Source organism: Apium graveolens, chromosome 1 (assembly GCF_009905375.1).
Source record: "Apium graveolens cultivar Ventura chromosome 1, ASM990537v1, whole genome shotgun sequence".
Classification (NCBI taxonomy): domain Eukaryota; kingdom Viridiplantae; phylum Streptophyta; class Magnoliopsida; order Apiales; family Apiaceae; genus Apium; species Apium graveolens.
The window spans coordinates 148,702,214-148,717,331 of record NC_133647.1 but is presented as its reverse complement, the minus strand read 5'-3'; the positions used below and the strand labels follow the sequence as shown (position 1 = coordinate 148,717,331).

The 15,118-nt window shown below is 37.0% G+C and overlaps 1 non-coding gene across 1 annotated transcript; it reads right to left on the bottom strand.

The window, feature by feature from the left end:
• Positions 1 to 10,487: 10,487 nt before the first annotated feature.
• On the bottom strand, positions 10,488 to 10,594 carry LOC141682565 (small nucleolar RNA R71). The gene has a single exon (XR_012559826.1). It is a non-coding gene; the product is annotated as a small nucleolar RNA R71 (small nucleolar RNA).
• Positions 10,595 to 15,118: the final 4,524 nt, after the last annotated feature.

The following is a 15,118-nucleotide window of genomic DNA, read 5'->3' as shown; positions in this document are numbered from 1 at the left end:
CCTCCTGGAAGTACAAAGATGTACAAGGACTTAAAAGAGAGTTATTGGTGGCCAAACATGAAAAAGGAAATTACGGAATGGATACGTAAATGTTATACGTGCCAAAGAGTAAAGCGAAACATCAACAACCAAGTGGATTGCTTCGACCACTGGACATACCTGAATGGAAATGAAAACATATTGCGATGGATTTCGTGGTAGGTTTGCCAATGACCAAGTCTAATCATGATGCGATTTGGGTAATAGTTGATCGATTGATGAAGTCAGCGCATTTCTTGCCGATCAACGAAAGATTTTCATTGGAAAAGTGGGTTAAATTGTATTTGGACGAGATTGTGATGCGTCACGGAGTTCCAGTATCTATCGTGTCTGATAGAGATCCGAGATTTAACTCAAGATTTTAGCGACAATTTCATGATCATTTGGGAACTAAATTAAAAATGAGTACGGCGTATCATCCGCAGACTGACGGGCAAAGTGAATGGATAATTCAAACAATCGAGGACATGTTGTGAACCTGTGCAATAGATTTTAAAGGAATTTGGGACGATCGTTTGCCATTGATTGAGTTTTCCTATAACAACAGTTATCACGCAAGTATTGGCATGCCACCTTATGAAGCGTTGTATAGAAGAAAATGCAGATCCCCTACACATTGGGACGAGGTTGGTGAGCGCAAACTAATTGGCCCAGAGCTAGTTCAATAAACGAAAGAGAAAGTGGAAATAATTCGAAAAAGGTTAATTGCTGCTCAAGATCGACAAAAGAAGTACGCGGATCGAGATCGAAAGGATATGCAATTTGAGCCCGAAGACAAAGTGTTGTTAAAGATATCTCCGTGGAAAGGTTTATCCAGGTTCAGAAAGAAAGGGAAATTGAGTCCCAGGTATATTGGACCATTCGAAGTACTTAGACAAGTTGGAAAAGTGGCTTATGAATTAGCATTACCTCCGCAGATGCAACATCTTCATAACGTGTTTCACATTTCTCTTCTAAAGAAATATAATGTTGATGCAAGCCATGTGATCGAATTGGAACAAGTGGAAATACAACAAGATTTGTCTTATGTGGAACAACCAGTTCGAATCTTAGATCGAAAAGAGAGAATGCTCAGAAATAAAGTTGTACATCTAGTTAGAGTATTTTGGAGAAATCCTATAGTATAGGAGTCAACTTGGGAATTAGAAAATGAAATGCAAGAAAAGTATCCCCATCTATTTGCTTAGACTAGATTCTGGGGACATAATCCTTTTAAGGGGGTAGATTGTAACGACTGGAAATTTCGCGACATGATTAAGTGAATAAAGTATAATTTTGTGGTGTAATTATAAATTGTGTGATTAAATAAAGAGTTAAATAATTTTTTTGGTTAATTTTATTTATGGTATATTAGTATCTGGGACCGTAAAATGACGTGTTCCATTTTGATGAGTTGATAAGGTGTGTTATCGGGCCGTCAGGAAGAACGGGATCCGTTTTAAAAGAGATTAAAAATATTTAAATGTGAACTATGTGTTGATATGTGAATGGAAATGTTAAATAAGTATTATATTTCAGTGACGTGTCAGTTGGTATAAAGGACTTATTGTGAAGCGTAATTGAAACACTTAGTGTCGGGCCATCAAGCAGAACGCGACCCGTTACGCGAAAAGGGGAAATAATGATAATAATAATATTAATATTAATAATAATAATAATAATAATAATAATAATAAGGGAAATTGTGTGATCGAGTACGAGTCGTGAAATGTGAATACGTGCTATCTCTTAAAAATATACTTGATTATGTGCTCTGTTGATTTTAAATGATCTAAAGGGATTTATTTGATTTAAATTAAGTTTATTGGACCTTTAAATGTTTTTATAAAATTATCCGAGTATGTTCAAGGTGTGAAAGTTATTTTTTTATCTTCAAAATAGTCCTAGAGATTTTATAAAAATGATAGATGGATTTATTTCATGATCGGTGTATTTTAAAAGGATTTTATCGAGTTATAATTCTATTTTGAGCGCAATCTTGTAAAACCCGTAATAAATCAACCGTACGCTCAAAAAATATTTTAAAAATATGGCTGAAAAGCTAATTTTGAGATCTTTATTCTAAAATTATTATTATTTGCAATCCTATCTTTTCTAAGAGAGTTATTCTTTATTTAAATTCATTTTTTTAAGTGAGAATAAAAGGAAAAAAGAAAAAGGAAATCAAAAAGAATGGTGAAAGGACTATCTTATCCTCACCAAATCAAATATATATACTCCCTCCCCTCCCCTTTCTTTTTCTTTCACCCGACTCTACTCTCTTTCTTCTCTCACTTTCTCCCATATCTCTCTTCTTTCTCTCTCACTCACTCTCGAAGTCTCTCTCTCTTTTCCTCTCGGTACACCTCTCTTCCTCACTCAATTTATATGGATTCTTCCATAAAACTTCATTCTTAATCTATATATAGGCTTTAAATCTTGTGCATGAGTGTGTAGGTGTTTGCATGCATGTGTGAGTGTGTGTGCTCGGGTGTGATGTTGAGCCGAGAACCTTGGTTCGAAGTTCTCTTGCAAGTTTTGACTTTGATTTTTCTTGATTTGTGATAAATGATTGATGCATGTGATACTTGCTGTTGTTCGATAGTAAAATTGGAGGTTTTATGGATGGAAACCCCCGAATGGGGACTCCACTGTGAAGCCACCGCCACCGGTGATGAACTTCGGTGAACCGGTTGGGAGCTATGATGCGTGTCCGAGCTCTACCTATTCAAAAGAAGTCATTTTAAGTATTGCATGTGATGTTTCTTTTAAAACTCAAAAGGTTCTTGATTTTTGAAGAGGTTAAGCTGAATTTTTGATGTAAATGGTTTGTTGTTTTTTGTTTTTAGAAATTAGTTTGAGATGTGGTTTAAAGATCTAAAATGATGAATGCATGTGATATTTTCTTTGGTTTTGTTTGATGATAGTTCTAATTTTGATGTTAAAAAGGGGTTTTTGATTTGGAATGATGAGTTACTTATTTATTTTAGTGTTAAAATTGATATAGAATATAAATCTTTGTTTCTAAGGAAATTTCATGGCATGCATGTAAGGTTTTAGTATAATCAAGTGAGTTTAGTTTGATTTGTAAGGAAAATGAGTTGAATATTTAGGTTAAAGGTCAAAGTGAGTTAAAATTGTAATTTAAAGCCTTACATGTCAAAATTTGTTTATGCATGTATATTTTTTTGAAAAACCCGAATGGGTCTTATGATTGGAAAAGGATTAAGTTGATTTTTTTTGTGGGATTATGTGCTACTAGTGATAATTGAAATGATGACTTGGTTGCATGTCAATTTTGGATGGTGTTTGTGTTGATTTTAGGTTCGAATTTTTGATAATTAAAAGAGGGTTTTTATTTTGGTTTTGATTGTGATTATGATTCAGCTTTTGGATTAAAAAAATTGACTTGATTGTGTAAGTGATTCTTGTACTTGCATGTTATTAAATGAGGATTAATTGTGTTTTGGTTGTAAGGGACGAATGCTTAAGGTTGTAAAAGAGGTTAATTTTACTCTAGAATTTCACGAAGTGAATGCATGTGAGATTTCTAAGAATTATGTGGTTTATTTATTTGTTTTGGTTCAAATTAAATAATATAAAAAGAAGAATTGAGTCGTCTTAATATAAGATTGTAGAATTGTTATTATAATAGAGTTTGGATACAAGGATTATATGCTATATGTCGTAATTACGTCGCAATATGTGATTCGATGACTATTTGGTTGAAGTATACGAGTTATGGTATAAGCGTGCTTTATGTATATGATCGAGTATAAGTACTCTTTAGGTATTGCATAAAGGGAAATTGTTAAGCGTTCGGGGAAAGTCGAAGGGGAATCTAATTAGGGTTTTGATTTTTGGATTGTAGATTCGGAGCGTGAGGGCATTCAGGATAGGAAAGGGAAAGGTGTACTAGGTGGCAGTAGTTCAACCCTTGTGAAACAGGAAAGCGAATTCAGGCAAGTAACTTTGCATACTTGTATATGTTTGTATTAAAAGGATATTGATGATGCCATGATAGAGTATTGAACTTTTATAATCATGTGATAACCTGTTATTGATTCTTGAACCCTGATATTGATTCTTAACAACCAGATGGAGGTCGGTACGGGCAGATCACCCATATTATTATTATTATGAATTGAAAGTTGAAGTAGTCCAATCAAGGGTTCCCTATCAATTTATAAAGGATATTGAATACATTGCTTTAGCAAATTGCTTCTTTGAAAATGAAATGGCTTATAATGTTTTGAAAAGAGTTGATTGTGATATTAATTAGCATATATCTTGTGAACCCTGATTTTTATTCTGATTTTGTTATCAATCATATAATTTATTCCCAGAGTTGAATAGATTCTCGCTTTCCATTTGAAAGATCCTTGATATCCCGTTGATGATTTGTGATGAATATTGGCTTTCGCCTTATCTTGAACCTTGATTCTTGAAAGCCCAACTATCCCTTCATAAACCTTCCCTAGCTCAATGATCGAAATATGCCACCTAGAGAGTTTCAATAGAATGCCCTACAAGTAATAGTGAAAAGATATTTTTTTATTGCATCATAGAACTGTCATTTGGTTATTTGCTGAGTTTTATAGTATATTATGCTTTGTTCTAACCATGGCAGTTAAGTAAGAGGATGGCCAGACTTAGGCGTACTGCTCGTAAGAGCGTACCTGTGGCCCATACCGTGTTGTAGGCTTCCAGATGCCAGAGCAGGTAGTACAGGTTATGTGTGAGCGAGGGCTTATTCGGAAAGTTTATAAAGATACAATGGGTTATCTGTCGGAATCGATTATGTAAATTTGGTATATAATATGTGGTTGGTAGTTGTAATCTTATCTCAAACTTAATCATGTTTGATCCTATTATTAATTAATCGGGGTTTATGCATATTTATATATAGTTTAAAGTTGTGTGGGTCTTCATTTCCTAACCACGAGATTGAGGGCGTCACACTTTGGCCCGACGTTCCTCTTCAAGAATGGTCTCTAGTTGAAAGAACTGGAGATCAGTTTGCTGTTTAAAGGACAGTTCCTCATAGACTGACGATGGAATATTATGAGGATTATAGATTTGGTGGTTGATCTTGACTCTAAGTCCCCAAGGGTCATAGTAGATATGACCCTCTTGCAACTTGAAAGCGAGATAGTAAATCCACCCTCAGTACGAGTATAAAACTGGTTTTGGTTCATGATGAGGATTTAGGAAAGACGAAAAGTCATGTATGAAAAAGGTAGTGAAAAGTTTTTGGAAGTGGAGGGTATGTATTTATAGCAGAGGAGATAGAAACTGAAAAGAATCTTTGATTAACCATGTAATAATTAAACACTGTATATATACATGATTACGCATATCTAGGTAAGCAAAAAGTAATCTCTTTCTTCAAATTCCTATTCCCAATGTAAGTACTCGAGTGTTTAAAAGATACTTACATCAATAGTTAACCCATGCAAGTCATTAAAAGATTTTCAACTAACTCATTGTTAAAAAAATATTGAGTAACCATTTATTTCGAATAAATTTAAAATAATCAATGAATTATAATAGTCAATCAAGGTTTGACCATTAGCAGTATTTAATCACGACTATCAGGAATTATCAGTCAACACTAGTTTGACCAATATCAGAATTTAACAACTACTGTCAGGATCTATTTGTGAAAGCAAGTTTAACTAATATCATAGCATATATGCACAATCAGTAATTTAACATGCAGCTATCATCTAGGATACATAAAAGTTACTTGCATGTTATCATGGCATCTAAATTTAACACAATAATCAGTATCTAAAAAGTACTGACACATAATAAGATACCATACTTCAACTATTAGTAGTTATTTCTTAATTATCAGAGTTTGAGAATTATCCTGATATCATTCTCAATTCATTCACCAATATTGTGAAAGCAGCTTCACAGAGAGGCTTGGTGAATATAACTGCTAATTGTTGATCTGTTGGAACAAAGACCAGTTCCACTATACCTTCTTCCACATGTTCCCTTATGAAATGGTACCTGATGTTGATGTGTTTAGTCATTGAATGTTGCACTGGATTTCCTGTCATTGCAATAGCACTTTGATTATCACAATATATAGGAGTAGCATAATAGTCTTACCCATAATCCAGTAACTGATTCTTCATCCATAAAATCTGAGCACAACAGCTTCCTACATCAATATATTCAGCTTCTGCAGTTGATGTAGAAATTGACTTTTGTTTCTTGCTATACCAAGAAACCAATCTGCCACCAAGAAATTGGAAGCTTACAGAAGTGCTTTTTTTGTCTATTTTGCATCCAGAAAATCAGCATCTGAATATCCAATTAGCTTAAAGTCTGAATCTCTAGGATGCCATAATCCCCATATTAATGGTGCCTTTGAGATATTTAAAAAAAATTCACAACTAATAGATGAGGTTCACTTAGATCAGCTTGGAACCGTGCACAGAGACAGGTAGCATACATGATATCAGGTCTACTAGCAGTAAAATATAGGAGTGAGCCAATCATACCTCTGTAGTTAGTTATATCTATTGAAGAACCAGTATTTAAATCTAACTTGGTTGTAGTGGCCATGGGAGTTGATGCAGTTGAGTTGTCTTGCATTCCAAATCTTTTGAGAATAATCCTGGTGTATTTGGATTGATATATGAAGATCCCTTCATTAGTCTGTTTAACTTGTCACCCCAGAAATTAAATAACTCAATTCTCCCATTATACTCATTTGATACCTAAACTGCATTAGTTTTGCAAATCTCTCACAAAGTTTATCATTAGTAGATCCAAAAATGATATCATCAACATATATCTGTACTAATAACAATTCCTTACCATGGTATTTATAAAAGAGAGTTTTGTCAATTGTACCTCTTGTGAAACCACTTTCTAACAGAAATAGAGCAAGTGTTTCATACTAGGCCCTTGGAGCTTGTTTTTGTCCATAGAGTGCTTTATCTAGTAAATATACATGATCTGGATACTTTGGATCAATGAACCCTGGAGGATGTTCAACATAAACTTCTTCTTCAATTCTCCATTTAGAAATGCACTCTTTACATTCATTTGGAACACCTTAAACTTCTTGTGAGCAGCATAGGCTAGAAAAATTCTTATTGCCTCAAGCCTTGCAACTTAAACAAAAGTCTCATCATAATCAATGCCTTCCTGTTGTAAATAACCCTTTGCAACCAGTCTTGCTTTGTTTCTTATAACAAAGCCCTCACTATCAGTTTTATTTCTGAACACCCACTTTGTGCCAACTACAGATCTGTTCTTTGGTCTTGGCACAAGAGTCCAGACTTTGTTCCTTTCAAATTTATTAAGCTCCTCTTGTATTTCTGTAACCTAGTCAGCATCTTTAAGAGCTTCTTCCACCTTCTTGGGTTCAGTTTGAGGTAGAAAAGAATGGTAGAGACATTAGTTTTGAGTGGCTTTTCTGGTTCTTACACTACTATCAGGATTTCCAATGATTAAGTCAGGTGTGTGTGACTTAGACCATTTTCTTGCAGATGGAAGTTGACTCCTTGAAGAAGAACCTCCCTTTGATCCATGAACTCTCTATTATTTCTTTGAATAGTACATTATTATGTCCTGATGCTCCCCATGAATCAGTGTTCCCATTGTTATCAGTATTTGACTCATCAGAGTTTAATGAATGAGAGTCTGATGATCTATCTACTGATGTCTCTTGAGTTGAATCACTTGTAGAAGTATCTGGATTTGAATCATGATGCTCCCCCTCAACATATGCTTCAGTGTTAGAAGAATTTCCACTTTCATGTGGATTACCAGAGCTTTGAGTGATATCAAGACTTACTGTATCAGGATCAGGATTTAAGAGTTCAGCATATGGTACTTCATTTTCAAATCTCAATTTGTCATGGTCATCTGCATCTTCCAGACCTATTATCTTCTTGTCATCAAAAGATACATGTATTGATTCCATGACTATTCTTGTTCTTAGGTTATAAACTCTGAAGGCTTTTGTAGATAAAGGATATCCCACAAAAATGTCTTCATCAGCTTTTAGATCAAACTTGGTCAGCTACTCCGGATGAGTTTTGAGAACAAAACACTTAAAACCAAAAATGTGAAAGTACTCAAATTTGGCTTCTTTCCCTTCACCATCTCAAATGGTGTTTTTCCATGCCTGTTAATCAATGTTGCATTATATGTAAAGCAAGCAGTTTGCATAGCCTTAGCCCAGAAGTAGGTAGAAAATCTTGCTTCCTCTAGCATGGTTCTTGCATCTTCTATGAGAGTTCTATTCTTTCTTTCAACAACTCCATTTTGTTGTGGAGTTTCAGGAGCAGAAAACTCTTGTTTTATCCCCTTGAGTTTGCAAAACTCTTTCATAGAGCTATTGTTAAGTGGCATTTATGACACTTATTTATGCTCTAATAAGCTTTGAGTTGGTGTATTTGTACTCAAGTTGTTGGTGTTTTAACGTGTTTTCAAGTGTTTTTGCATTTCAGGCTTTATTTCATGAATCAGATGAATTAGCATTGTTTGATGCTAATATGGTGTTTAGGATGTGTTAGAATAAAATCTTGAAAGACTGGCTCGAAGCTGCAAGGAATAAAGAAGAAGAAAATGAAGTTTTGGCAGAAGGCAGGCGCGCCCGCGCAAGTGTTGCGCGCGCCCGCGCCGGGAGAACAGAAAGTCAGCGCGCCCGCGTGTGGGTCGGAATATTAAAATCCTAATTCTTTTATAATTCAAATTGCTGGACTCCTGGGATGTATGGACTGTTATATAAGCATAACTTAGGTCATTTTTTAAGAGATATTCAGAGATATCAAGACATCAAGGAGGGAGAAGACGGCAAGAGACCTTTTGGCACAATTCAACAAAGGTGAAGACGAACTAGTTTATTCTTGTGAATCTTTGTTTTGAGTTGTAATTTGGATGTTTTTTTCTTATTTTGCTGAACCTTTACTCTTGTTTGTACTTTGGTTTAATTATTCGTATAAAGACTACGTTAGCTATGTCATGTTTTCATTGGAACCCACGTTGGCGATGAGTTTGATTATGGGCTAATCGTTATCGTGGGGTTCTAGCGGATTTATTTATGGATTTCTTTAGTTAAATTGTTTGATGCCTTAGTGTGTGGTGATTGTATGATATCCTAGTTATGGTTGTGCGTATTTGTCTTGTGAGCGTCGTGAACTTATAAGATAGTGTGTTAATTCTTAATGAAGCGAAAGTGAATTTAAGGATTTAGAACTTGTCATGCTAGCATAGGTTCATGTATTGATATGCATGATTCGTAGGAAATTTTAACCATCTTACTTGCCTTATGTAATCAAGATAGATAACTTATGCTTAAACCGTTATGTTGTCAAATTCTATAGATATATAGGGTCTCAATATAATTGGTGCCTATTCAGCTTCTATCTCTTTTGTGGATGTCTGGTAGAATGGTACTCGTGCAATGAAAGTTGGCGTTTATCAGTTTTGTGTTGTCTGATTAGTGTCATCACCATTACATGCTAAGGTTGAAAATAATAAGGCTATTGAATGAAGTATTTAATGAAGTTAGAATCTCATGTATGTCATATATATTAACTCAGTCTATCTTATTCGTGTAGTTATAATAGTTAGCGTAATTCTTAGATATACACATTCTCAATTTTTTATCGTCTTAGCATTGAATAATAACCATACATTGTTGCTTAGGTGCGTAATTTATATAGTTAACTAATATAGTCTCTCTGGGATCGAATATGATTTATATCTTATACTACTTGCGAACTTGTATACTTGCATGTAACATTAGCGTGTGTTTAGCGACTAACAAGTTTTTGGCACCGCTGCCGGGGATTGTAGTGTTAATTTCTAGTTTATGTGCTTTCCATCAAAGGTCGTTACATTTCACTGACTCGAACATTGTTACTTATTTATTTCCTTGTTTTATTTCAGATGATCTAGCAAAGGTGTATGCATACACGTTCGCGTACTCGTAAGAGAACAGTGGATAAAGCCGAGGAAGAACTTGTGGTAATTCGTAGGGAAGTTTTTGAGGAAGACAAGAAGGTAGAAGAAGAAGAAGAGAAAGTTGAAGAGCCAATTATAGTAGCTCTGGGTGATTAAGCAGAAAACTGAAGGCTTTGATGGACTATTTTAAGCCAAAGAATAATGACATTTAGTCTAGCATCATTAGACCAGCCATCGTGGCTAACACTTTTGAGATCAAGTCAAGCACGATCCAGATGATACAGAACTCAGTTTAGTTTGGGGGTTCTCCTACCGAAGACCCCAACATGCATATCAGGGATTTCATCGAGATCTGCGACACTTTCAAGTTCAATGGTGTGACTGAAGATGCTATCAAGTTGCGACTCTTCCCATTCTCTTTGAGGGACAAAGCTAAGTGCTGGTTACACTCTCTACCGGTAGGGTCTATCATAACTTGGGAAGATCTTGCTCAAATGTTTCTTACTAAATTTCCCATGGCGAAGACTGCAGCAATCAAGAATGCTCTTACCCAGTTCGCGCAGCAAACTTGAGAATCTTTGTGTGAGGCTTGGGATCGATATAAGGAGATGCTAAGGAAGTGCCCACACCATGGCATGCCTGATTGGATGATTATCAACTGTTTCTACAATGGATTGGGTCCTACTTCTAGGCTCATGCTTGATGTAGCATCAGGAGGAGCCTCGTGGGCTAAGAGCTATGATGAAGCTTATGAACTTATTGAACTGATGGCTGCTAATGAGTACCAGAATCCTTCCCAGAGACTGACTCAGGGAAAAGTAGTAGGAATTCTGGAGTTGGATGTAGCAACTGCTATAGTTGTCCAACTTAAGGCTTTTACAATGAAGGTGGACACTTTGGCTAATTATGGAGTTAATCAAATCACTAATGTCTGTGAGATTTGTGCTGGTGCCCATGAGACTGATCAGTGCGTAATTTCTAATGAATCAGCTCAGTTCGTGAGCAACTTTCAGCGATCACAGCAATTTGTGCCAGCCACCTATCATCCAAACAACCACAATCATACTAATTTCAGTTGGAGCAATGCTCAGAATGCTGTTCAACGGCCTTATCAGCAGTATCCAGCTAAGCAGTACAACCCCCCTGGTTTTCAGCAACCGCAGTATGCACCAAAACAATAACTCCAGCTGCAACAAGCTAATGGAAAATCTGAATTAGAGGAGTTGAAGCTCATGTGCAAGAGTCAAGTTATTTCTATCAAGACCTTGGAAAATCAAATTAGGCAAATTGCCAATGCCTTGCTAAATCGTCAACCTGGTACATTGCCTAGTAATACTGAAGTACCAGGAAAGAAGGAAGATAAGGAGCAGGTAAAGGCAATTACTTTGAGGTCTGGGAAGGTTACAAATCCCGATCAAACTCAAGAGTTGACTGAAGAAGCTGGGGTTGAGGAAGAAGCAAAGCAGCAGGATGAAGAAGTGGAACCAAGGAAGACTACTGTTGAGCACACTCTGCCTGAGGGTAATACAGGGGAGAAACATATTTATCCTCCACCGCCTTTTCCTAAGAGGTTGCAGAAGAAAAAGCTGGACAAGCAATTCGTGAAGTTTTTGGAGGTGTTAAAGAAACTTCATATCAACATACCTTTCGCTGAGGCTCTCAAGCAGATGCCTAGTTATGCAAAGTTTATGAAAGGTATTCTCTCTCAGAAAGTGAATATAGATGATTTAAAGACTTTCGCTCTCACGGAGGAATGCAGTGATGTGCTGCAGCAGAAGTTGCCTCTGAAGCTTAAAGATCCAGGAAGCTTTACTATTCCATGTACTATTGGTAAAGTGTCTTTTGACAGATGCTTATGTGACTTGGGAGCTAGCATCAATCTGATGCCCTTATCAATCTTCAAGCAATTGGACTTACCTGATCCCAAACCAACTTACATGACCTTGCAGTTGGCCGACCGTTCTATTACATATCCGCGAGGTATTGTGGAGGATGTCTTGGTCAAGGTTGATAAACTCATCTTCCCTGCTGATTTCGTCATTCTTGATTTTGAGGAGGATAAGAAGATTCCCATAATCTTGGGAAGGCCTTTCTTGGCAACTGGCTGAACCTTGATTGATGTGTAGAAGGGTGAGCTTATAATGTGAGAGTTGGATCAGGATGTGACTTTTAATGTGTTCAATGCTATGAAATTTCCTACTAATAATGAGGAGTACTTAAAAGTTGAGTTGGTCGACTCGGTGGTCACATCGGAACTTGATCAAATGCTAAGGTCTGATGCCTTAGAAAAAGCCTTATTGGGATATTCAGACAGTGAAGATAACGAAGGAGATGAGCAATTACAATATTTGAATGCGTCTCCCTGGAAGAGGAAGATCGATATGCCTTTTGAATCTCTTGGAATGGAAGAATTGAGCAAAGCTCCTAAACACCTCAAGCCTTCTATTGAGCAAGCTCCTACTCTTGAGCTTAAGCCTTTACCTGAACATTTGAGGTATGCTTTTTTAGGTGATGCATCTACTCTGCCTGTTATTATTGCATCTGACCTTTCAGGTAGCGATGAGGAAAAGCTTTTGAGAATTATGAGAAAGCTCAAATCGGCAATTGGATGGACTATAGCAGATATCAAAGGAATCAGCCCTTCTTACTGCATGCATAAAATTCTGCTAGAAGAAGGTAGCAAACCTATAGTCGAGCAGCAAAGAAGACTTAATCCAATCATGAAGGAAGTAGTAAAGAAGGAAATTCTGGAGTGGCTAGATGCAGGGATCATTTATCCCATCTCTAATAGTTCATGGGTAAGCCCGGTTCAATGTGTACCAAAGAAAGGTGGTATTACTGTGGTAGCAAATGAGAAGAATGAGCTTATTTCTACAAGGACAGTCACGGGGTGGAGAGTCTGCATGGACTATAGGAAGCTGAACAAAGCCACTAGGAAGGACCACTTCCCATTGCCTTTTATTGATCAGATGCTTGACAAGTTAGCTGGTCATGAGTATTATTGTCTTCTGGATGGGTATTCGGGTTATAATCAGATTTGTATCGCTCCAGAAGATCAAGAGAAAACTACCTTCACTTGTTCATTCGGTATGTTCGCCTTTAGACGAGTTTCTTTTGGTCTGTATGGTGCACCACCCAAATTTTAGCGATGTATGATGGCCATCTTTTCTGACATGATTGGCCAGAATGTGGAAGTGTTCATGGACGGCTTCTCAGTCTTTGGCGATTCTTTTGATGAATGCTTGCAAAATCGTGGACATGTTCTCAAGAGGTGCGTTGAGACCAATTTAGTTCTCAATTGGGAGAAATGTCACTTTATGGTGCGTCAAGGCATAATTCTCGGGCACAAGGTTTCTAGTAAGGGTCTTGAGGTGGATAAGGCCAAGGTGGGGGTCATTGAGAATCTTCCCCCACAAAATTTTGTCAAGGAAATCACAGTTTTCTTGGTCACGCGGGTTTTTACAGGCATTTCATCAAAGACTTCTCGAAAATTTCAAAGCCATTGTGTAGTTTACTAGAGAAAGATGTTCCTTTTAAATTTGATGACGAGTGCCTTGCAGCGTTTGAGACATTGAATAAGAGTTTAATCACGGCACCTGTCATAACCGCACATGATTGGAATGAGTATTTTGAGATGATGTGCGATGCAAGTGATTATACAGTTGGAGCAGTTCTTGGCCAGAGGAAGAACAACGTATTTCATGTGGTCTACTACGCAAGTAAGACTCTAAATGGTGCTCAACTGAATTACACTACTACGGAGAAAGAACTTTTGGCTATTGTCTACCGTTTTGAGAAATTTCGATCTTATCTACTTGGGACTAAGGTGACAGTTTTCACTAATCACGCTGCAATTTGATATCTCGTCTCGAAGAAGGACTCGAGCCTAGATTGATTAGATGGGTTCTTTTGCTCCAAGAATTTGAACTAGAGATCAAGGACAGAAAAGGAACTAAAAATCAAGTTGTTGATCATCTCTCGCGTTTAGAGAATCCTAATGCTACTTCATTGGATAAGACATTGATAAATGAGTCGTTTCCCAAAGAGCAGCTATTTGGAGTGCAAGAAGAAGAGCCGTGGTTTGCAGACATTGTGAACTACCTTGTGAGTAACATCATGCCTCCCGACTTATCATATGCTCAAAGGAAGAAGTTTCTACATGAAGTGAAGTGGTATATGTGGGATGAGCCGTTTTTTTTTCTCCAGGGAGCTGACCAAATCATCAGGAGATGTATTCCTTATAGCGAAATGGGGGGGATCTTGCGAGATTGCCACTCAACGGCTTATGGAGGACATTATGGTGAAGAAAAGACAGCAGCTCGTGTTCTTCAAGCAGGTTTCTTTTGGCCAACATTGTTTAAAGATTCACATAAGTTTATTTTGAAATGTGATCGATGTCAACGTGTGGTTAATATGTCTAAAAAGGATGAGATGCCTTTTAATGTGCTTCTCGAGGTTGAGGTCTTCGATGTTTGGGGAATTGACTTCATGGGGCCATTTGTCTCATCCTGCAACAATCAGTATATTTTATTAGCGGTTGATTATGTGTCAAAATGGGTTGAAGTTAAGGCATTGCCAATGAACGATGCGAAAGTCGTGCTTAATTTTCTTCACAATCAGATATTCACAAGGTTTGGGACTCCAAGAGTCATAATCAGTGATGAGGGGTCGCATTTTTGCAACCGCAAGTTCACTGGCATGATGAAGAGGTATAATGTGAATCATCGCATTGCTACGGTTTATCATCCTCATACAAATGGTCAAGCTGAGGTTTCTAACAGAGAGATAAAGCGTATTTTAGAGAAAGTGGTTTGTCCATCAAGGAAGGATTGGTCTTTGAATCTTGATGAAGCTGTTTGGGCGTATAGAACAGTATATAAGACTCCATTGAGAATGTCGCCATTTCAGTTGGTTTATGGTAAGGGGTGTCATTTACCCGTGGAGCTTGAGCATAAAGCTTATTGGGCTTTGAAGAAATTAAATCTAGACTTGGATGCAGCTGGAAAGAAAAGGATAGTTCAATTGAACGAGCTTGACGAATTTCGACTTCAAGCTTACGAGAACAATAAAATGTACAAGGAGAGAGTCAAGAGGTGGCACGATCGGGGTCTAGTGTTCAAGAAATTTGTGTCGGGGCAACAAGTTCTTTTATTCAACTCTC